Below are 25,348 nucleotides of genomic sequence, written 5' to 3' on the forward strand. Positions count from 1 at the left end.
AACAGGGGTGAGATGGAATCTTAGTGTGGTTTTAATATGCATTTCCTTTATGGCTAGAGATAGCATTTTTTCGTGTGTTTTTTGGCCATCTGAATTTCTTCTTTTGAGAAAGTTCTGTTTAGTTCACTTTCCCATTTCTTTACTGGTTCATTAATTTTGGGAGAATTTAGTTTTTTGAGTTCCCTATATATTCTGGTTATCAGTCCTTTGTCTGATGTGTAGCTGGCAAATATTTTCTCCCACTCGTGGGTGGTCTCTTCAGTTTAGAGACCATTTCTTTTGTTGAGCAGAAGCTCTTTAGTTTTATGAAGTCCCATTTGTCTATGCTCTCTCATAGTTGCTGAGCTGCTGAGGTTCCATTGAGAAAGTCCTTGCCTATGCCTATTAGTTCCAGAGTATTTCTTACTCTTTCCTGTACCAACTTTAGAGTTTGGGTCTGATATTAAGATCCTTGATCCATTTTGAGTTAATATTGGTATAGGGTGATATACATGGATCTAGTTTCAGTTTTTTGCAGACTGCTAACCAGTTTTCCCAGCTGTTTTTATTGAAGAGGCTGTCTTTTCTCCATTGTATATTTTTAGTGCCTTTGTCAAAGATAAGTTGTTTATAGTTGTGTAGCTTCATATCTGGGTCCTCTATTCTGTTCCACTGGTCTTCATGTCTGTTTTTGTGCCAATACCATGTTGTTTTTATTGCTATTGCTTTATAATATAGTTTGAAGTCAGGTATTGTGATACCTCCAGCATTGTCCCCCATTACTTACTCATTCTTTAGCATCATGCTACCCTAGTAGTCAATAACTTACAGGACAGTGCATTATATTATATTCATATATATGGATAGATTGCTTCAATATTTTTCATTTTCTAACATTTTCTTTACTTCTCCTGCCTCCCATAGTCCACTCAGACTCGCTAATACAATTTTGTTCTCTCTCACTATATATGTGTATGTGTGTGTGTGTATACATATGATCATATATGTTTCTATATATACATTTAACTTATATGTCTTGTCTGCATATGAAGGAAAACATGTGACCTTTGACTTTTTGAGCCTGGCTTACTTCCTTTAAACTTATGCTCTCTGGTTCCATCCATTTACCTGCAAACACATAATTTCATTCTTCTTTATGACTGAATAAAACTCCATTGTGTATACACTCCACATTTTCTTCATCCATTCATGAGTCATGGGGCATCTGGGCTGCTTCCAAAGCTTGGGTATTGTAAATAGTGCTGCAATAAACATGGGTGTGCAAGTGACCCTTCCATATCCTAGAGAGCATTCCTTTGGATCTATACCCATGGGTATTGCTAGATCATATGTGGGTTCTATTTTTAGTTTTATGGAAAAGCAAAATGCATATTTTTAATTAACTAAAGATCTAAAATATAAAAAGAACTATAAAGGAGTTTTTAATGTAGTACAGACTAGTGAATTAGTTAAAATAGGAAAGTCTTAACACTCACAAAACACAAAATAAAATAGCATCATATGGGGAAAAAGGCTTCTGGAAATATATAGATATCATACTATAGTTTGGATCTTAAATGCCCCCCCAAAACTCATGTGTTGGAGGCTTAGTCCCCAGGGAAGCACCATTAGGAAGTGGGGAAGAGGCAGGACCTAGTCTGAGGTTGTGAAGTCACTGGAGGCTAGACATGGAAGGAGGTTGTAGAATCTGGACCCTTCCTGTCCTCTCTTTTGCTCCTGATCATGAGGTGAGCAATTTTTCTCTGCTTCATGTTCCCATATGATATATTGTCTCACCACCAGCCTAAAAGCAATGGGACAGGTCATTTGTGAACTCAAAACTTCATAAATGTAAGCCAAAATAAAGCTTTCTCTTTACAAGTTGATTACCACAAACATTTGTTATAGTGATAAAACACTAAACAACCTATAACAAAACTATTTTTAAATGACAAACCAAGATATACACTCATATCTTATGACTGGGAAAGGATTATTAACTCTTATGCATGAAGATTCATGTCAATATACAAAAATAAAAAATAATAGGGCTGGCAGAGTGGCTCAAGTGTAAAGCACATGTCCTAACAAGCATGAGGTCTTGAGTCCAACCCCCAATACTGCCAAAAAATGAAAAATCAATAATTTAACAGAAAAAATAGTCAAAAGACATGAATAGGTAACACAAAAAAATATATATCCCATACAGAAAATGATGCTCAACCTTACTAGTTGTATAAATGTCAAATAAAAAACAGTCACAATTTTTAACTTATTTTCAATTTTTTAAATTAATAATAATTATGTTTGAGACTATACAGAAAAACAGGTACTGTAATACAATGTTCTTTCGTGGAAATCTATAGATAGATACAGAAATTTTGGAAGCTGCAAGGATTTTTCTTTCATACTTTTCATCTTTTTGTGCTTTGTGCTGAATTCTAGATGAATTCCTTTGTTCCATCTAGTTAATCATTAATTAAATCTTAATGTATTATTATTATTCTATTTTCCAATACATTTATATGAAGCTTTTTTATTTGGATGATCTCTGATTTTTTTCTAACAAACTTTTATTGTTTATTTTTACTATTTGTGTTGTCTCTTTATGGTTATCAGTTGTAGTTCCTTAAAATCCTGTTTGTTTTTTAATTCTGTTTCTTTTAGTGTTATTTATGAATTTTCATGGATTTGGTATCATTAAACATTTGCAAATATTTGATCACCTGTGCATCTTCTGGATTTTCCTTATATCTTATTATTCATATATTCATAATACTTTTTAAAAATCATACTTACTTGACTGAGGTAGGGTGGTGATGGAAAATATTGCCTTACGCTAAGTGTAGTGTCACAAGATCATAATTTGGATGTAGGTGCATTCTCTTTATCCAGAGTGACAACAGTCTTTCAGGAACTAATTTTTTTCTCTCCATGCACACACACTACACAATTTGTAGCCAGCAGTGAAGAGATGCATTTGCCCCTACGCTACAGCAAGATCAAGGATGTGGGCCAAATGTAAACATGGGCAGGAAATGCACATGAATGGATAACTTGGCACATTCAAAAACATGAACTGTTGACCCTGCACTCAGCATGAAATACCATTGACCTATGAGGCAGCCCCAGAGATTCTTGTGCTACTCATCTGCATGCTAGAGACATGGAGCCCTCCCCAATATTTAACTTATCGTCTTTGAAATTTCTCAAATTTTCTGTTCCTTATATAGACCTAATTCTTGTTCCTCAAAGCAGGAATGGCCTTATTCATTTCTAAACTATATTTTCTATAGTCTAAAGCTTGGAGGAAAATAGTGCTTATGCATCCATTCATGCCACATCTGTTTTTAATCCTTTTAAATTTTCCTTATTATATTTGCATTACCAGAGAGATAAACTATTACAATACCAAGTAAAACAATCTATCATGTATAAAAGTCCATTTTACTCCTTTCTCTTCCTAGCACTTTGAGATGACTCTGGTGGCTGTAGAAGTGTCCCACACACATTTTGCTTCTAGAGAACTTGCTACAGGGAATGTTTTGACTGATAGCTTCCATTTCCTACCTCTTCAGCTCCATCACAGCAGGCCAACACCATGCTTCCCTCAAGTTCATCCTAGCTAAGGAATGATACCAACCAATGAGTATGTACTGTATCCTGTCCATTTCTGCTTCACACAGGATACCTCTAACAGCGAATTTTTGCTATAAGACTCCTCAACATCTTAGCTGAGACTTTCTCAAAACTCCACTCTGGTTCGTAACTTTCCCTATGATAAATCTGAGAAGTAGGTTTTAGACTCAGAATCATAGAGTTCTAACCATGTTTTAAAGGTAATTCAAGGGATTGACATACTTGGTAGTTGATGTAATCCCCACATTGGTCCCTGCTCTGTGAAGAAAGAGTTTATCAAAGTAAATAAGGGCAAGAAAAAGTCTGAAAATTCACCTGACAAGATAAAGTAATAAACCACAGAAATAAGATCTCAGACTACTAACAATAAAGACCTTAAAAATTCAGGAAGAGTGGTCATAATTATGCCTCTTAGAGAAACTGAATGGATCCCAGAGGAAAGACTAGAGATCACCAAAAATTCCACCAAGTAGCAACCCCAATCTTAGTGGCTGTACCTGATGCAGTATCATTGGTAAAGTGGATTTATGAGGTGTCAGGTAAAGAGTATGCAGTCATTAAGTCTGCAAATGCATTAATTCCAATAACAGACATAAAAGAATATCATAAGCAGTTTAGTATTTATGTGGATCAATGATATTCATTTGCAGTTTTTCCCCTGAGCTATATTAATTCTACTACTCTATATCATAATATAAAGAGACCTTGAGACTTCTTATCCAAGTCACACCAATTTCTCAAGCACACATTTTTCTCATACTATTGTATTCCATTGTCAAAGGGATAAAAGGGTTGTTTTTTAAATCAGGTTAATGCTGCTTTATAGTTGCTTTTCAAGAAGCAACAGTAGGAAGACCCACATGAAAATTTTGCCATCACTTATTAATAATCACTGAGAGGCACCAGAAACTAAATATATAAAATAACTCAATAAATTTATGTTAACTAGCCTTCGTCATTGATCACCCTGGATATAGTACAATATACCACATGAAAGGAGTGGTCACACTGAGTGATGGAGGCTAGAATCTGGGCCAACAGCTTGAAAACCCACTTACCAAGTTTAAATTTACTGCCTTGGAATATCTAACCTGTCAGCAACAAAAACAAGTGCAGACCCCATTACATGGCACAAGTTTTAGAGGAAACTACACAGTCATTCTTGGTCAGTTTACTGTATTCAGTTTCTTCCATCCTGGAAGAACCAACAATTGTTCCTTACAGGAAAATAAATGGATTTTACTAAAAATTTTCCGTCCTTCACAGAGCTGCAGCCAACTCTCCTGCCCACAGTGTTTTAGCTAGCATTGATTATGTAAGAACTTAGAGTGGTTCACTCCATAACCATGGAATTCCACACAGGGTAGCAACTAAATAATGCACCAACTTAAAGGGAAAGAGGTATACCATCAATAAGCATCAAGCCTCATAGAACAGACACCCTGCTGAAGATTCAGTGAAATACCACCTCAGAAGCAATATACTGTAAGGAATGGGTACCATCCTCATGATGCAGTATGTACATCAATTAATCTTTCCTGGAGGAAGAATATATGAGATACAATGAATGATGGAAACAGTGACCCTTCTAACACTTCCAATAATCCACTGGCAAACCATGTAAAATATTCACTTAATATCACTAGTTAGGAGTCTCACAATATTTTTTCCTTAAAAAGCTTTTGCAAAGTACTTATAATAAAGATATTCTGCTTCCTACAACAAATATTACTAATTCCTGCAATCACGTATAGTTTCCAAGCTGTCTATACAACAACCTGTTACAGATAGGAAATCAATATAACAAGGTTTGTTCTGGGAATCCATTCAGGAAACATAAGCCACCAGCAGAAAACATGTGCTCATCTATAATTGGCTGAGTGTGGACCCTGAGGTGCCTCTCTCAGAGATAGGCTGCAATTTAGCCATAATCAGTTTGTCAAGCATATTAGTCATTCTGGAAGTAACAATCACAAAATAGCATTACCTTGGATAAATTGAATATTGTTTATCATTTCAAGACACCAAACATCAAATAATATAATTTTAAATGAAGTTGATTTAATATGTACCAACACAATGAGCTCCTATTTTGTGATGATTTTAAAAACAGTACCTTTGCACAGAGTTAATAATTTTTCTTTGAGTTTCAAGACAACCCTGACAGCTAAGCAGAAAAAAATATTATTATGCTCATTTTATAGATCAAGAAATTGAATCCAAGAAAGTAGTATGATTGGTAGTAAGGAATGAAGCCAGCACTTGAATACATGTCTTTGTACTAATTTCTTTCTGAAGAAGAAAGAAATTTAAAAGCACAGTTTTTTTAGTCAGAAATAGATTTCTATTCTTACTCTGTAATTAATAGTTATGAAAACGCCAACCACTGAATTATCTATTCTAAGCTTCAATTCAACTTATTCTTATTTGCCATTAAGCAGAAAAGGATAAGGAAACAATCATGCCTGGAATGAAATCTATTATTCAATTACTATATATTGAAAATATATTGCTGGTTATTCTTTAAATTGTTTTTTCATGGGATTTCCCTGAAACATGATGCTGTGCTCTATTTTCCTGCTGTTAGTAAGATGCCTTTAGGTTACCTGAACACTTGCTGTTATGAAATTTATTCTTTTACTACCCCAAAACAAGACTGCTAAGCTGGACCAGTCACCTGGCACTATGCTGTGGAGCTTCCTTCCTCTTTCCAAAGCCATTCATGGCTAATAGCAGCATTGCTTTGTCACATTTACTCCACCTCTACTCCCCATCTCCAGTCTCCAAGCCCTCAATTTTTTTATTTGTATTAACCTTGGTAATGATTCCAACTAAGTTACAAAGTTCTTTCTTCCTATTTCTTCTCTCTTCTGCCCTGTTTGGCTAGTAGACTCCTTAAGCCATCTATCATTCTGTAGAGAATAATAATAAATTTAACACATATTCCTAGAGTGCCTTCTATGCAGTACTACAGGGCTGAGAATAGAGAAATATATAGAACACACTGTAATATAGATTACAGTTTATTAAAGGAGAGAGAATTAAAGAAATCATATTACTGTAATTTGATAGATAAAGTTTTTAAAGATAAGCTCAAGGTGTTATGGAAACAGAGAAGAGGAACAATTAACAACTCTGAGGGTGGGAATCATGTTAATGAAAGGCTAAAGGAAGAAATGAAATCTGATCTTGCAGAATGAGTAGGAATTAGCAGGTGAAGTAGTGTTACAGGTGAAAAAGTAATAGAAGTAACTGCATAGAAGCATGAAGTCACAGGTTTTATTATCATAAATGGGCTTAATTCTGGGCATGTGAGTGCAAGGTGCCTGTGCAATGATTAGGTGAAAATGCTTATCAGGAAGCTCAAAGAAAAGTCAAAACTAAATATTTCACATTCACTAACAGTATAAGATGAACGAAAACCAAATAAGCTCAGGAAGTGTTTGAGAGTTATTAACTATAAAAGATTGGTCAGGAAGTTACATACTTTTTTGGTAGCATTGGAATTCAGTCTTTACTCTGAATAATATTGAAAGAAGTAGATGTTCAGATTGGAAAAGTAATAGGATTTATAAAGTGGTAAAACCTCTGTTTTTTGTCTTCAGAACCTACATATGGGACAAGTTAAAAATCACAGAGACTAGTTTCATAATGGTTCAGGAAACTGTACCATTAATTAAGGATAGAATTCTGGTATGGTAATTTAGAATCTTAATAAAAAATGGAGCTCCTGGGATTCTCTGTATTCAGGGATGTGAAAAAGAAAGAAATTAAAGTTTAAACAATAGTGAAACATCTCAACTAAGAAGAACCAATCAGTAAAAAGAGGAAAAATCAAAACAAGGTAAGAATGATACAAATATAATATATTTATTTTTAAAAGTTTAAAGAAGGCTAATGTAGCAAAATTGTCTAAAGTGAAAACACGGCCAAAAATGTCTGGTGGATTTAACAATTTTAATGTTGTTATCCTTTGCCAAAGCAGTTTCAACAGAGTGGGAGAGAGACAAATTGGATTGCGATTGGCTGAAGAATAGATGAAGGGCAAGAAATGAGAGCCAGAACTCAATGTTATCTTCAAAACTCAACAGAGCAAAAAGGAAAGGGTTATGCTTGCTAGGTATATGGAGTAAAGGAAAAGATTTAGTCACTCATGTGGCATGATATGATTCAGAATCAAGAAACAACTATTATAATCTCTTCTGATCCAGGGTTTGAAATCAGCCCAGTGGAATGGGTCAGCTCTACTTTCCAGTCACAAAGATTTAAATGTAAATTTCCTTATGATATGGGTCAAAGAAGAAGTTCTAGAATAATAACTCAGGTATATTTTATTAATCATCCATACAAAAGCATTGTGGATTCAAAGAAGTCCCTAAAGCAATAACTAAATTTTTCTATAGGAAGATGATACATGCACTAAATTTGTGTGACATTTTACTCAGTTGCACTAATATCTGGTTTAATAACCTTACCTGATAAATCATCTATTCAGCTTCAAGTTTTGCAAAGCAGACAGGAATATTTAAATTCTATAAATGAAAGCAGACATCTTACTTTCACTTGTTTAAGTGATATTTGTGTAAGCTAAAATATTATTAATTAAATAATTAATTATAAACTATAATTAATAGTGGTCCGAATAAGATTTTAATTTTAACTGCTAACCATATAATACATATATATACACACACACATATATATAGTACAATTTTTCCTAAAGAGTAATACATTGACTTGAATTTTAAAATAACCTTCCATTGATAGCAACAATAATAATCATAGAACAGTTAAATTGAAAAAGGTTTGAAAGATATTAAGTCCAATTTCAATTATAAATCAGGGTACCGGAGCACAAGTCTAATATCTTGATTAGGCTAAGATTACATAAACACTGATAGCAACATGATGAAAATATTTAATCCTGGATTTCAGTAGCTTTTCTTTCCATTCCAGCACTCTAAGATTCCTTTGAAATTTTTTGTTTTGTTTTGTTTTTTTTAACAAGGTTTTATTTTAGTATAATAGGATAAAGTATGGACAAGGTGGGGAGTACAAAAAGAGAGAGAAGCATTTCCTGATCCTCGGGAAGTAAATGGGATTAAAGATTCCCTTTTAAGTGTTTTCTTTAAAAAAAAAAAAAAACTAGGATATCTTCACCAAAATTATGAATCTGAAATTTATTGGTCCTTTCCTATGTGCTCTAAACATTGTTATGTTCTAAGTCTTTATATAAATTACTTCATTCAATATTCACAGCAATTCCAATAAGGAGATACTACCATTACCCCCATTTACAGCCAAGAAATTCAGACTTAAAAGACATTGAGCAAAAGTGGCAAAACTGGAATGGCATCCCAAGTTAAAGAAGTCTACTGATTTCTTGATGGATTTCTCAAGATTTAGTTCAAATAGCATTGATTGAAAGGCTTCTATGGGTAACACATAGTTTGGGAGTTACACCAGATATACAGTGTGAATACCTTCAAGACCTATCAAAAAAAGATAGATGTTTATACCACCAACTGTAATACAGCACAAAGCAGATAAAAAGTGCTTGAAAAAAAAAAACAGCAAAGTGCAGAGAGGAGGAAGCAATTTCAGGTTTGGAGGTGAGTATGGATATGAAAATTGCCAATTTCGCTTTATAACCTATTGAGATTTGGCTTTGAACCAGTTTGTTACAAGAAAAGCCCAGTAAATGCAGAAATATATAATTTTGATATTCTTATGTGCTTTTCTTCATCTCACCTTTTTTTTCATATCACACTCAAAACAGCCATTTCTAGATTTACTTAGCACTCAGGTAATTTTTTTCAATGCCCATAGTGCAAAGGGTAAAGAGCAATGCAATATTTAAATCATTTGTGCCAAAGCTCTTAATATATCAAATCATCTTTACAGAAAATTATTAGAAGTTCTGAAGTCTCCATAAAATAATCCATTTACATTCACTGTCCACTTAAGCAGCAACCTCTAAATGTATGAGTTATCTATATATGCTGAAGAGTCACATAACTTGTTGAGTACTAATCTCTTACAGGACCCTGATTAGTAAGAAAAGTGCAAATAGGAGTTAGAGTTTGGAAACCAACTCCTGCCAAATACATCCCAGACTTTTAAACAATCTCTCCCTCTTCAATACAGTATTTTGACACATGATTATGGTATAATTTTTTGAAGATCAAGAAATACATCAATTATTATTATTTAAGGTTAAATATTTTAGCTATTTTAACAGCTAAATTTGATTAAATGTACTTTATTTTTAAATAGTCAACCTGTAGAATAAACTGTATTTCTGAAAAAAGATAATAGGGAAATCATTGCTTTTTCTGTTTCTTACTGTAACTCTTACTATTACAAGCTGACTTGCACAAACATGAAGCCTGCAAGTCTGGTGGTGAAGAAAGTATTAAGCTTCTCTTTTATTTCAGGAGTAACTTCTTTGTATTCACATCTACACAGTCTATCCAAGCTGCCACTTTAACTTTTTGATTGTTTTCCGTGGTGTTAGACAAGGGGAGTCTTATATCCTTTACCAGGGACTTGAGTTCTTACTACTAAGAAAGTACACTGGAGAGTTTTTAGCGTGTGCTGGTTGGTGAGACTTCCCCAGACTCTTTCACAAATAAAAGAGGATTTTATGCATCTCTCAGATCAATGTGGGCTAAATTCCCTTTATTTGCATACTGCTGTCATGACTTGTATCTTATTTCTGTAAAAGCTAGACTCTGAAGTACTTAATATTTTAGTTTAAATGAAATCACTCTTTTATTTAAATAAATTCTCATGAAAAATGTTTGTATCACAGCTATAAATGAAAAATCAATACCATGTGTCATAAAAAATGTCATAATCATCTAGCTAAATGCCATTGCTTGTCAACACTTGCTCTTCAATTATTAAATAGAGAGATCAGAAAGTGTTAAAGGGCTCCTAAGAACATAATAGCACCACATTGAGTTTTTTTCTCCTTAACTCTAATTAGAAAAAAATTGCAATTGCAAAGCAGGTGATTTTCTTTCTATGTGGCTCAGTGTTATTTAATGCTATGCCCATCTACCTTCTAATAGCATCTCAAGTACTGTAGGAAGCCAAGTAGCCCACTGAGAAGCATTGCTTTAAATTATCTAGAATTTCCTAAATCTAAACCCAACCACTTCTAATTGATCCAAAATAAGAGTTCAGTGTCACAATCTTATCTGAGTGTAACAATCTTATCTGAGCTGTCTTGTTTCCTTACCCCATTATCTATATTGTGTTTTCTCACAGCGGTATTGATGTGGTGTCTGGAAACTTTGCTTCCCAGGTCTAACATAGGCTAATAGTTATTCTAACCTAGTACTTTCTGGCCTAATTCCTGTCTCAATATAATATCAAAATTATTTTAAATAAGATTCCTCTAATAATAACAAAAATGGTAGACCCATAGTCATTTACCTCTAGATTTACTTTTTTTTTTAAACTTAATGCTCTGTTTTCAAAAGTTCAGTAATTTCTCATAAAAAAGATTTCTAAAAAAAAAAAAAAAAAGCCTGTCTTCCCTGAATTTCTACTGTCCTGAACTTTGAACTTCAGCAATCATTCTATCATGAAATATTTTCCTTCACTCTCTCTGTTAATAACTCCACTTGGTAACAAGATATCTGTTATCAGTTCCGGAATAAGTAAATTACTAATTCTAGCCTCTACAAACTCTAATTTATGATGCTTTCTCTTATTTATAAAATCACTGAATCATAAAGTTTTCATATCGTATATATTGTACTATATAATAATCAAATAATGCCAGCACAATTCATATGTTCTCTTTGAAACTACAGAAAAAGCTGTATGACCTTGTGAAACCCTGAGTGCAAACCCCAATGTTGCCAAAAAAAAAAAGTTGTTTTGAACCATCTTTATTCCTTTCTTCTACCCAATTGCCTTTTGTTTAAGAAAATCAAATTTAGAATTATTAAAAACTAAAGGGCTTGGCATCAACATAAAATAAGAGCCACTGACCAGAAGTCATTGTACTATGTGTGCTTGTTCTTTGTCACACAACTAAAATTTTACCAAGTTATTTCCTCAACATTACATGTGATCAGCGTCAGGGATGTAGCTCACTGGTAGAGTGCTTGCCTAGCATTGCTTAGTATGCGTAAGGCCCAGCACAGCAAAAATAAAACAAACAAAAAAGCATATAATTAAGTAGCTTTTGATTCATTTTGCAGGCTATAAAAGACTCACCATGATTTTACCTGCAGGTCTTTATTTATCGTTGGGCACTGTCTTGATAACTGTGCAAATCATCCAGGATATGAACAAAAGGTCAACTGCTGGCTGACAAGTCTCTGACTAACCAATCCATGAGTGACCTAAAACCCCTCAGCAAATATAAAAGAAAAGATTAATATGAAAAAAAAAGAAAATCTTCACAAAAGTGAATGACACAGTAAAACTAGCAGCTCTATGTAGGTAGGTATTAAACAGAAAACTCAGCCATATTAACATAGAACTCTACACCATGTGCAAGCCACTTTTAGAATATTTATGTATCTTAATTAATATTTACATTCTTTAATTAATACATGGTGTCTACATTGACAGAGATGATGATTTGAATTAAAAATAAAAACGCATTGAATTGAGATGACCCAAATATCAACAATTCATTAATTTGGCTCTGAGACTCTACTAGAGAAAAAGTTGCAAGAAAGAAGCAATTGCATTATAAATATGTTATTCTTGCAGTGAACTGCTGCAATGGCTCTTCATATTTACCCAGGTGTCTCTTTAAGGTTTTATTTGTGAAAGGTTGTGATACCACTGAGAAGAACTTTAAATTCGTTTGGCTTTTGGGATTATCACTCTATTTAACCTTGAAAGCTTTTTGCATTTTTTCATGCCTTTGTTTGCTTTCAGGAATTTATCTTCATTTTAACTTTAATCCATTTTATATCACCTGCCTCATCTTTGATCCACAAGATTCAACCTTTTATTTTTTTAAATCTGCAGTGTCTGTAATGTAGTACAGTGGAGGTAAAGGAGCCTATTACATTTATAAAGGGGTGTCATAATATGATGAGCTTTAGAAATTGTACATTCATGATGTGTGGGGGGTGTATGATTAACCAACAATCATTTTATCTGTTAGATTGAAAAATTGGTATCCAAGTAATACCTGTTTCACATTAAGTAGAAATTTCAACTGGGATTTTAATAGTGATTCTGTCTGCCATATGGTCCTCAAGGTGATACCATTTTTTCTCAACTGGCTCAAGTATTTCAACATTACTTCTTACAAAAGTGGAAACAAACATTTATCAACTTTGCCATAAAAACTATGAAACTAACATTGCAATGGCTGTCTAATACCTTTGTATAGAATAGCAATAGTTTAGATTAGCTCTGCACACTCAGGGACATTTTTTGTATTAGGAATTTTAAACACAGACCCTAGAATCTATGAGCTTTCCAAGGCCTGAAAATATACATCATTGACTTCAAAACTTAAAAAATGAATAAGAAATATTCAAAATGTCAACAGTAGCTCAACTCACATATGAATACAATAAAATTTAAATCTCAAAAGTGAAAGAATAATTTATTCCATTAAACAAAATATCTTAAATTTTTACATCAAAAGTACATTTAATATGATGATTCAAATAGTTATATTAGGATTAGAATTTGCTTAATAAGAAGAAGCATCTACCAAAACATGTCTAGGATATATATTGTAATCACTATAGGTCTCAATTCATATGTCAGCCAAACTAATTACAGGCTGTGAAACACTGAAAATTTTTGTATAGTGACAAAAATGTCTGCATGAAAAATAGTTGTAGGCTGGAAGTTACTTTCTCACAGACATAAAATCAGAAAAATTGGGATTTTCCAGAAATCTTACCCAAAGGAAAAAAATCCTAGGAGCTTTGAGTCTTATAATTAGTCTTATCCTTTCTCATCTGAAAACAATATGAGCATTTTTACTCCAAGGTAACTAAAGATAGTTTATACCATCCCAAACTTATCATGGGTATCTATTCATCATCTATCTATCTATCCAGCTATCTACCTATCTATCTATCATCTATCATCCATCTATTATCTCTTTTTTTCCACCAATTTGAACTTGCCAAATAAACCATGGCAAAGATGCTAAGGAAATGTGCCCATGTATTTGTAATTACTTCATATTTGTTTAACATCTACAACCCCCTAATATTTCTTACCTGAGAAAAATCAAAGCAGAGAATTCTCAACAGAAAGTCATGGGCTTTTAAGGACCAGATTTATAAACTACCTTGTATAAAACCACCACATCCTATTACAGTTCCACACCTTATTGAAGACCTAATATAAACTTGGACTTGAAATCAAGCACCCCAGTGTTATAAGCCAGCCTGTTTTTTCACAGTAACAATTCCATGGAGAGAAGCTGCTCTCACTTCCTAACAGGTTTGAGAAACTGAAATGTGACTGATTCTCTTCAGTAATTTTCCATCAAATGTGCAAGATACATCTTGACAGTGAAACATGGCTTCTCATTTACCTCTTCAACAAGATTGAAATATTCTTTCTCTATAAATAAAACCAAAGCTGCTCTCTGTAGCTTCATTTCCTTTTCTAAATACTTCTTCATTTAAGAAAAATATTGATTTCTTACTTCATAGGATCTGATAAGGAAATTTCTTTTTAATGTGCTGCCTGTATCTGAAGTGATATGTTATTTAAGTTGTACTGAGTCAGCCACATTTAGTAGCTAATTTTCCTGGTACCCACCTATCTAGTCAATGAGAATACAAGCTGCAATAATGGACACAATTTAAAACCATGCACTGAGTATGTGGATTACTGAGACAATGCCTATAAGACCTGCTAGGACTGAAAGTTTTTAATTAAAGTAAAACATTCCCAGTAGTAAAAAATGGAAATAACTTTTGAGAAGTTGATATCACAAAAAGGAACTATAGCAAAAATTTCACAACTACATTCCCCACCCCCAGATACCCCAGAGGAGTTATCCTACTTGCAATATGAATAAAAAGTCCAACCCACTTATAAATCAATCAGAAATGGCATTAGAGACAAAGTTTATTCTGACCTGTAAGTTCCTGTACAGGAATTTGTCTTTGTCAAATAGCCAGTGGTTCTATTTTCCCCAACTGCTAATATAGTACCTTGCTCCACTAAAATATTAGGTCGAATGATAATAATAAGAAAACCATTTAATCTTTAAGGCTTCCACATAATAAGCTTCAGTTAACTATAAATGATATCAATGGCCTGAAATACTCTAAAATTTCCTGAGAAAAGGATAAAAAAGGAAATATAAGATTCATCAAAGTTTACATGTATTAAAGAAGAATCTAGGTTTAATCATATTTCAGATAAATTTTGCTATTCAGAAGTAAGACAAACTCCCACCTAAGAAAGCAAAAGATGATATTTATTACGTTTATTTGTAAAGAATATTAATATGTTCAAATTGCAAAGAGCAACAAAGACAGCTGCACTTCAGAGCCAGGAAAGCCCAGCTCCCCAACATGTGTTTAAGTTATTAAACTCTTTGTACCTCAGGCTCTTTGTCTGTGAAATGGAGCAAGCTCAAAGAAGTATCCATTATAAAATGTTTCATGTAATATTGTGGTGCTGACAAGCCTTCATTAACTTTACATCCTATGTTCATTATACAAGATTAACAAAACATTTCCAATACTTACTTGGGAATAGAGCCTCAATAAATTATATAATAAATGTTTGTGGGGAGGTTTTGAAGGGTGACAATTTTTGCAACATTCCCAGAGGTTTAGAATTGCTTACCGTCTGAGTAAATTAAATGAATTTTGCCCACCAGCAATTTGCTTATTTTATACCTTTCATCTGATTACCAAGACAACAAACAAAACAAATCTTTCATTTTGCACCAAAATTTCCAAATTCAGTATGTTGAAATGAAAAAGAATGGGCTATGAAGACAGAAATAACTGTCAAATTCTATATTTGCTGTAAATATGTTCAAGTCATCTGAGAAGTTCAAACTTCAGTTTCCTAGTCTGCCAGAGTGGACAAACATCACTTTGAAAGGTGAAAGAAGTAAATGAAAATTATCTTGGTGTGTATATGTGTATAAAGCTATATATATTTAAAATTACCTATATGCATATGCATACATAAAGCTAGTATAAATTTATCTGTAGAAAAATCATTAAGTTTACACGTTGTAACCCAAGAATTTACAATTAAGGATGACTAGATTGTTAAAATATTTCTGAGTAGCACTCAAGTTCTTGGTTAGTGCTCAGCACCCTTAATTTCATCCATAGAAGTGTAATACCTAGATTTGGAACCGACAGTTAAGGCTTTCATCTATAAGGGTATTTCTGTTCCTCACCTAAATGCCAAATAGTACAAAGGAAGAATTGATATATAACAAATGCTAGTAAGATTCTTCATTTCAAGGACAGCTCCTAGAAAGTACCAACTTAGCAGTGGTTTTTATTCTTTCATTAGGGTTTTATGTAGATTAGAGGTTTAAAAGATTTTCTATGCAAGGTCCTCACTTGCCACTCAATGTTTTTATCCTAGCAAATAGAAAGGACACAGATGTAAGAACTATATTACTTACTTTGCTTTTTACGTTTGAAAAATTGATTTTGATTTCAGAGCAATGGTGGTGCAACTGTCAAGAGCAAGATCTGTGTAATGGTTCATGGACCTTTGTCAAAGACAGCTTATATGAACATCTCTACAAAGTCAACATGGGAATGCCTGACAGGTCTTTTGTCACAGTCTGTTCAGCTGTTGATTTGTGATGGTTTGATTATTTCTACCTGGAACATTCAAACTCCAAGATCTTTACAGTTCACAATACTTTTTATCCTACTACTTTGTTTTATTTTCCTTCAGCAATTATTATTTTATTTGTTGACTTGTCTGCTGATATCCAGAAAAATAACTCTTGATTTATTACTTATCCAATGAGCCATAACATTCCCCAATGTTTTCATAGTTTTCTTTTTCTTTTTTTGAGTTGTTCATCTTTTAAAACTCTTTTATATACTGCCAGGCTTCTGCCTGAAAACATTTCCTGGGAGCACACAAAAGCCTGGGCAAAGCTATACAAGTCTGAGAATTAGCTTTCAATTTATCCTATTTTTTTATTAATTTATTTTAGAAAATAAATTTTCCTCCAATTGTCTACTTAAACTTGCCTCAGGTTCTCCCTTCATTTGCAATCTGCACTTTCCTTGGTGCAATGTCATTTTCCCATTTTTATTTTGTCTGGTTCTATCCCACAAAAGACAGACTTGTTTTGTATTTTAGAGGAGAGGGAGAGTTCATATCTCTTTGGTAAGAGTCAAAAGAATACTGTAAATCATGCAGCAGGTTTCTGAGTATTATCTGGGTTATGTTGCATTCCCAATTGTTTGGCCTTCTATAGAGTCATTATAGCAATTAATAATTCTCATTAACCTGAGAATGCCTTTTTTATTATGATTTGTTGTATCTTACCTCCCACATGGCAAGCTCTTTGAGGGCAAGGACCATGCTTTACTCAGTTTCAATACATAACATAATGCTTCCCAGATGGTATTTTAAAGAGTTGCCTAATCAACTAAATTGAATCAAATTTTAGAGAAATGAGAGTTGTTTGTAAAATTTCAAGTCAAATTTTAAATTCTAACTGATATGTTTTCCTAGATGTAAACTAAATGACTCCTATCTTATGGATGTTTTGTTTCTGATAACCTTGCAATGCACTTAATTACTGGGAAAATCAAACAAGTATAAATTATGCAAAGAATCATATAAAAATTTCAGAGAAACCTACCCTAATGTGTATGTTAAAACCACATAGTAAGACTAGAAAAGAGGAGGACCCTAATCCTGTATTTCCTGAATTGGATTTCCAGCTGATTCTGACCTACACCACTGATAGACCACTCCATAGAAGTTATCAACAATTATAAATAAAAGAGTTCAGAAAATTGAGACACCTTACAGAGATATTGTGAAAATCAAATAAGCTCTTCATGGGCTGTAAAGTGCTGTAAAATATTAATGGCCATCACTGTAGTATCACTTCTAGTAAGGTCTGTCAGGTAGTTATTTAGGGACGTAAGGAAGATTTGAGCTCTACTCTCAAAAAAGCACTGCATGTGAGATTCACTGTATCTGTTTTTCAAAATAGCTCATGAATATTCACTTTCTCAATATGATCAATGTTCAAATATTCACTCATTTTTCAAATCTGTCCCACCTTTAAAGATCACCATTTTACCTAATTTATAAAAGCCTCCTCTAAATTTCACTTCAATTTTAAATCCATTCAATTGTTTCTAACTGTAAGTATATCTTCTTAATTTTTAAAAATTTCACCAAAAAGGGGCCTATCCTTCTATTGTACATTCCAAAGTAATGTATGGTGAAGCTATTCCTCAGACCCTCAGATGTTAAATAGTATCACTCACAACTTGATCTGAAAATGCTTATTATATTCAAATAATTTGATAATTGGTTGTTTTGCTGCAGCATGAAACTTTACCAGATTCTGTTTGCCCTTATGCCATAATTCTTAATTAAGACTCTTAGGTTCCACAGCATGGTTTGAAAATAATGGTAAATCATTACACTCCAAACAATGATTTCTGAATGAATTTCTAAACACCAGAAGTAATTCTGCTATTATAAGCTACATTTAGATCACAAATTATTCTGGGAGCTTTGTTGCCTGTGCCAAATAAATGTGAAGTTTCTAAAATACATAAACATGATAACTTGGCAAAATGTTTAGAGTACAAAGGTCAAAATTATTACTTTCTTTTGATCAGAACCCTCTTATATCTGAAAATGATGATAGAAAACTAGCCAAATAGTCCTTGAAATACATTTGTTGAAAACCTGTCTCATCTTCAGCAGACACCTGAGAAGAAGCTAGTTAACAGCTTGACAAATTCAAGACTGGGACAACCATCTTTTCTTCACAGTGTTTTAAATTGCTACAAGGGAGAATAAATCAGTGTAAATGGGGTCAGGGAAAAACAAAGTAATAATTGCTTATTAGAAAAATGGCGGTATGTAATAGATATTGCTAAAAGAAAATGTTACACATCCAAATATACATCACAATCATTACTGAATTCATGTACCTAGTAAAACTACTTTATTATTTTTTTACTTCTAGTAAGAAAAAGATATATGTCTAGAAAACACAATAAGGTTTGATTTTTTAAAAAAAAGATTTAAACATCAGAAATCTATTCAAGAATTAGATTAATCTCAACTCTTAAAATATCACATGCATTTTATTGAAATCCTGAGACACAAGATAATATATTCTATATATACAGAGAGAATACATATTTATATATTATCTATATTATTTTTATATATTTGTCTATATTAAATATAGAATGTATTTTATATATATATAGTAGATACGATGGCAGCAGCACCATCATCCAGAGGCCAGCAAGCATCTTTTGTAAAGTAGATTATAGTAAATATTCTAGTCTTTGCAGGGGTCACACAGTCTCTTAAAATAACAATCAATCTGTCACTGTAGTTTGAAGATGGCCATAGACATAAATGGGCATAGCTGTGTTTCAAGAAAATACATTTATAAAAACAGGCAACTGACTGAACTTGTGCTACAAGCTATATATATTTGCTGATTCTGCTGTAGTATATTAATCCTGGTTTGGGAAGCAATGAACAAGTTCTTTTTGCTTCTGGGATTCATAAACCTTGCTTTATGTCCTCATCTCACTTTAGCTGTAGGAACATCCTACTCTGTCCTCCACCCACCCTCCCCCCTTAGAGACACTCTCTCTTCTACTTCCAGGACATCAGTTTTGATCTTCTCAAGGTACTCTGGCTTTTGGAAACCTTCACTGGGAAGGAAAGTGCCATGCAGAAATTTCTGCTTTGCAGAATTGTGATGAGGCTACAGCAAAACTCTATATTCTTATATGAGCAATGGGAATCACAACAGTAACCACCGCTGGAGGCGGTGGGTAGGGATGGTATAAGAGTTCGAGTTCCCAACTATAAAGTGCTTTATAAAGTCCCTGGCACATAGACAGAGTTCATTAAATTTTAGCTATTGCTTTTATATTTATGCTCTTCTGTAAACCTTTTTTGACAAAAAGATGCACCTATTGATTTTCCTGAATAAAAAAGGAGAAAACAAAGGGAGAGAGAAATATTTTGTTTTAAATATCAAAATACTCTCCTGCCACACAGAGTCACCTACGTGGCACTGACTAAGACAGTAACTAGAGTATGACCACCTTAAGATAGTTGTTTTTGGCCAGGCACCAGTGGTTCATACCTGTAATCCTAGCTACTCAGGAGGCCAGAGATCATGAAGATTGAGGTTTGAAGTCAGCCCAGGCAAATACTTTGTGAGACCCTATCTCGAAAAAAACCCTTCACAAAAATAGGGTGGGTGGAGTGGCTTTAAGTGAAGGCCCTGAGTTCAAGCTTCAGTACTACCAAAAAAGAAAAAAAAAGACAGTTGATTTTTGACTCACTTTAACAATAAGATCAAAAACATGCAACCCCAAAGCAATTCATCAAAACTCTCACATACTGCCTGTAGACTGAGAAAAGGTAATATGACAATAACATGGAGAAACTTGAAATAGACCTGGACCATAGCCTCAGCATCTTCAAAAGGCAGGATGACCGTCAACATCAGCTTCCAGGCCCTACCAGATCAAAACTAAATCCAGCAGAGCAAAGGTGAGTGAGTATAATTTTGACCTTTGTCTTTCCTGCCAATAATAAAGGGTCATAAAGGTGGTAGTTGAATTCTACACATAGAGACATGGGCAATGGGTTCTTCTTGAAATGAATGCTTATTTCAACACAAAATGAGAAGGTTTTTCTAACTGTTTTTTTTTTTTCTAATTGTACAGTTAAAAACAGACCTTAGCTGGGAATGGGGGCAATTGTCTGTAGTTCTAGCTGCTTGGCTGTCTGAGGCAGGTGGATCACTTAAGCTTAAGAGTTTGAGAACAGCCTGGGCAACACAGTAAAACTCAGTTTCACAGTAATGTTTTTTAAATTTCAAAACCAAGTTTTTGTCCTAGGAAATTAAGCATATGAGGTTGCATATGAAAATCCCAATAGTCTGTATTTTTAAGATTCTTAATTTTCTGCATCTTGAAGAAACATACAAATCTGGATTTTGAAAATTTTGGCATTTGTGATCATTTTTATGCATACTGGTGATAGTTTCAGTCACAAAAGGATAATGCACATTATGTCTCATAAAATGAGGCTATCCCTGTGTCCTTACGGGTTTTCTAATTTGTTTGATTATTTTGCTACGGTTAATTATGTGGCTTTATCACAAATATATTTACTCTGTGTCCAAGGTTTCTTAATATGTGCAGTTTATTTTCCAAAATTAGCTCACATAAACTTAAGAGCAGTTGAAATTATGAAATTAAAATTTATTTTCATATTATTAACAGGATATAAGAAAACATTTTAATATGTTAAAAATGTTTTAGCTAACAATTATTCAAACCCTTACTTCCAAAATTACCTTGTTTCATTAACATGGAATTTTATAGGTGTTCTTTGTCTTTGTCCATCATCACTCAGATCTTCAGTAGCACAGTGACTCTTCTCTCTTTACCTGAAAATCTACTTGGTTTCTTGAACCCAAAATAAAATTACTAGTTCCCTACCTTTGGTTCAGACATCTAAAGTAGAATCTTGATTCCTTGACAGAAATCCTTTTTTCCAGTTCCCTATCCATTGCATTAACTAAGATCCTGCCTATACACTACTTCACCTATTCCTGACAGTACAGCCCTCTCTTCTTCAGCTCCTGTCACATCCTATATGATGCATTCTGCTCCCATCTAAGCCTCAGTTCTGATCATTTGTAGGACATAGGTCACAATCACACACATGTTATGGATATGAAATTTGCCATGGCTAGAAAAACAAGGTATGTTTAAACTTATACTATCAAGAATTAAATGTTGGGAGAGGAGGGATGAAGAAGAGCAGTGGAGGAGGGTGAATTCAAGTATGATATATTTGATACATTGTAAGAACCTTTGTAAATGCTACAGTATACCCCCCCAACACAACAATAAAAAAGGAGAAAAAGAATAAATGTTTATTGCTTGTAAGCATCCATACAATTGAAAAAAATAAAATATCATTTTGAATTTCCTCAAATCAGCAAGTAATGATATAAATTTCCATATAAAGTGGCCCAAATTATTGTCAATTTTCAATGATATTAAATGCATATGATCTTTATTAAGTTCATTTAAAGAAATTGTTAAATTTATTAGCCATACTTATAATAACAATATTGTTTTATTTGCTAATATTCCCTCCATCAATAGCTATCACTTAGCCCTATCCAACTCTTGATAGTGAATACACTGATCTATTTAGGTGCCAAGCAGCCCTGGCACTAACCAATCAGAATGGAGGCTGAACATAACTCTGGGAAACAATAATGGGAAAAAATTGAAGAAGAATAAGTATCATTTGAAGTACAGGAAAAAGGGACTGCTAATTTAAACAACTTACTCTGACTAAGCCTCTTTAAAGGTATATATTCTTTAGGGTAAGGAAAGGCTTGAAGTAAAATATGAATAGAACTTTATATGTATCTGAGGAAAGAGCATTTCATAAGAAAATAGTCAGTTCAAAGACCATGATGTAGGATATATCTGATAAGCTGAAGAAAAGTGAGTACTGAGGGAACATCTGAGAAGTAAAGGGGCCCCATAGAGTTGTATAAGCCATTGTAAAGACTTTCTATGATTCTGAGAATGAGAAACTGTTGAATTTTTAGTTGGAGAGTGACTATGATCTGACTTACAATTTTAACAAGGTCATTTACATTGCTATTTTAACATGCAGGTATGGACCTGAGAGACCAGTTAGGAAGTGAACTGATGATCCAAATAAGGGATGGGGGAAGAATGGACTCACATGGTAACAGAGGAGATTTTAAAAAGAGGCAAAATTTTGGATCTATTTTGAAAGAAGAGTCAAAGTGTTTTCTGAAAGATTAGATATAAATTAGGTGAGAATGAAAACTGTTAAAGATGACCCCAAGGTTTGGAGTCTGAGAAAGTGAAAGTTGGAGCTGCTATTAACCAATATGGAGAGATTAAGTGAAACAAATTTAGAGGGAGAACAGCAGTAGGAATCTGTTTTCAAACGTGTTAATTTTAAAATGTCTAGTAGCTATTTAAGTGCATATTCAAACATCAACTCAACATATGATTCTGGAGACAAAGGGATGGTCTGAGCCAAAGACATAAATTTGACAATGTCGATACTAGGTAATATTTAAGCCATGAGGCAGATGAGATCAGCAAGGTAGTAAGAATTGAAAGAAAAGAAGACTAAGGTCTGAGTTCTGGGTCAAAGCAACATTAAGAGGTCAGAGAAATAAGAACAAATCAAAAAAAACTGAAGAGGGAGAAGACACAGAGAACTGCAGAAAGAAATCCAACAAAGTGTAGTATCCTGGGAGCGAAGTGAGGAAAGAGTTTTTAGGAAATAAGAATTGTCAATTGTGTGAAATGCTGCTAATCGGTCAAGTAAGATGAGGACTGAGAATTGGATTTAGTGCCTGAGGGTCTTTGTTGACCTTGATGAAAGCAACTTTGGCAGAATGTAGAATGGCAATACCCTGAGAAGAGTGAACATAAGAGAGACACAAAGAGAAGAACTAGAGACTGTAAGTGCAGATAACTCTTTCGAGGACTTTTGCTGTAAAAAGAAGCAGAGAAACCAGGCTGGCGTAGAAGCTTTGTTAAGAAATACATTGTTTTTTTAAAGATGAGCTAATGGCAAGTTGCTTCCACTTATTGTCAATTGTATTAACAATAAGGCACTTGAGACTCATAACCACAGACTTATTCCAATTTACACATTTCTTTAGATGTTAGAGATAGTGGCACTATTCTCAGTTCTATTCTCGGTCAAAAATGTAATTATTTTGCTTTCCTTTCAAAGGTTAATATAGAAAGTGTTTATTTGACCCTGTTTGAAATTTATTACTTTTGAAACCATTCTGTCAGTGAATGCTTTCTCCAAGATCACCTTATAGTCAACACAGTCATCACCTGGGAAAAATGTGAAAGGTGCATTTATCCCTCTGTTCCTTCCTGCCAGCATATGACACATATTAGTGCCTCTCCTTTTCTAATTTAAATCAGCAAACTGTTTCTCTCCTCCAATTCTTTTGCTTAAAATAAGCTATATCTTCCAAAATTAGAAGAAATAAAAAGCTACAGCTTCCATAATTAAAAGAGCTGAATCTGTATCTAAAAATCTTAGTTCACCCTACACATATGACATCACTGTCACTATCGGCATCTCTGCAATAGTTTTTTAAAAGAAAGGCACTTAAAAAAAAATAACTAGCTGTCTCTCAGTCTTCTACTCTTAAGACAAGGTCATGAGGCAACATTGCAATAAACTGTTGACAAGTTTCTATTGAGCAACATTCCCTTTTCGAGGGAAAAGGCTAAAGGCCAATTAATATTCATCTGTTTTTCTGGAGTAAACATATAACATTTAACTTTCTGAGTCATCATTAGCTCTAGTAAAGCAAGGATATTAGAGATTTGAAATATACAATGCAAAAATCTCAATGTTCATTTAGATGAACATTAAACATGTAAAATAATTGTTTTGATGAGAAATGGTATCTAAATGGTATTCTCTAATATCTTGATTATTTAAGTAAGTGGTTGTCAAATAAAATAAATTGATATAAATTAATAATTGTGTTTTACTGAATAAGTATTTCATCAGCACTACAATGTACTGAGCTTTGTGCTAAGAAAAAGGGATGAAAACAGATATTTCCTTATCTTTTAGTGTCCCACATACAGATGGGAGAGAAAAATCTTAAGCAATGAAGATAAAATGTGTCAGTCACTGGAAGATATTATCAGTAGTTACAAAAAGATATAGTATGGTCATTAATTCCACTGGAGAAAACTTTTTTAAAAGTTGTTAATATTTGAAGAATAAAAATACCTTTGTTGAGGTGAGATGGGGTTGAGGGAAGGCAGAAATTCAGGTTGAACAATTTATAGCAGTTACCAACAAGAACAAAGTCCAGTAAACATAATATGATGTTATCAAGATGGAATGTGCAGTCCCCAGAATTCTTATAGACCTGCTTCTCAGAAAAAGGTAGCAAGAGCAAAGGATGGACTTCACCTAGACAGTATCTTTAAAGACAGCACCTGCAAGGAGGCTCATTACTAACATGACATAGGGAGTCACAGAGGCAGCAAAGGAGAAGCATCACCTTATGCAGAAACTGCTTGAAGAAAAAAAATAAGTGGGAGAGTTATCAACCTTGAGCCCTACCTTTTCCTCACCAGCACCTTTGCCAACTTTATCTCAATCAGGTATCAGTCGTGTGCTCATATCTCCAAAATAGACCTTAATTCTACCCTTTTGCCATCTTTTCTGAGAGTCCACAAATCCAAGCCATCATTACCTCTCTAGATAACCTCTCTGCCACTTCTCTTGCTCTTTGACAATTTGATGCCGCCAAATCTAGAACGATTATTTTATTTTAAATTATGAGTCATGTCACAGTATTCCCTTACTAAAAAGGGTCCTTTGGAGTTCTATTGCAATCAGAATGAAAATCAAAATGTCTTACTTTTGTCTATAAGGCCATATGTGATCTGGCTCCCACCTCCCCCTCTTCCCTTCT

This window comes from Castor canadensis, chromosome 6, assembly GCF_047511655.1.
Source record: "Castor canadensis chromosome 6, mCasCan1.hap1v2, whole genome shotgun sequence".
NCBI classification, from domain to species: Eukaryota; Metazoa; Chordata; class Mammalia; order Rodentia; family Castoridae; genus Castor; species Castor canadensis.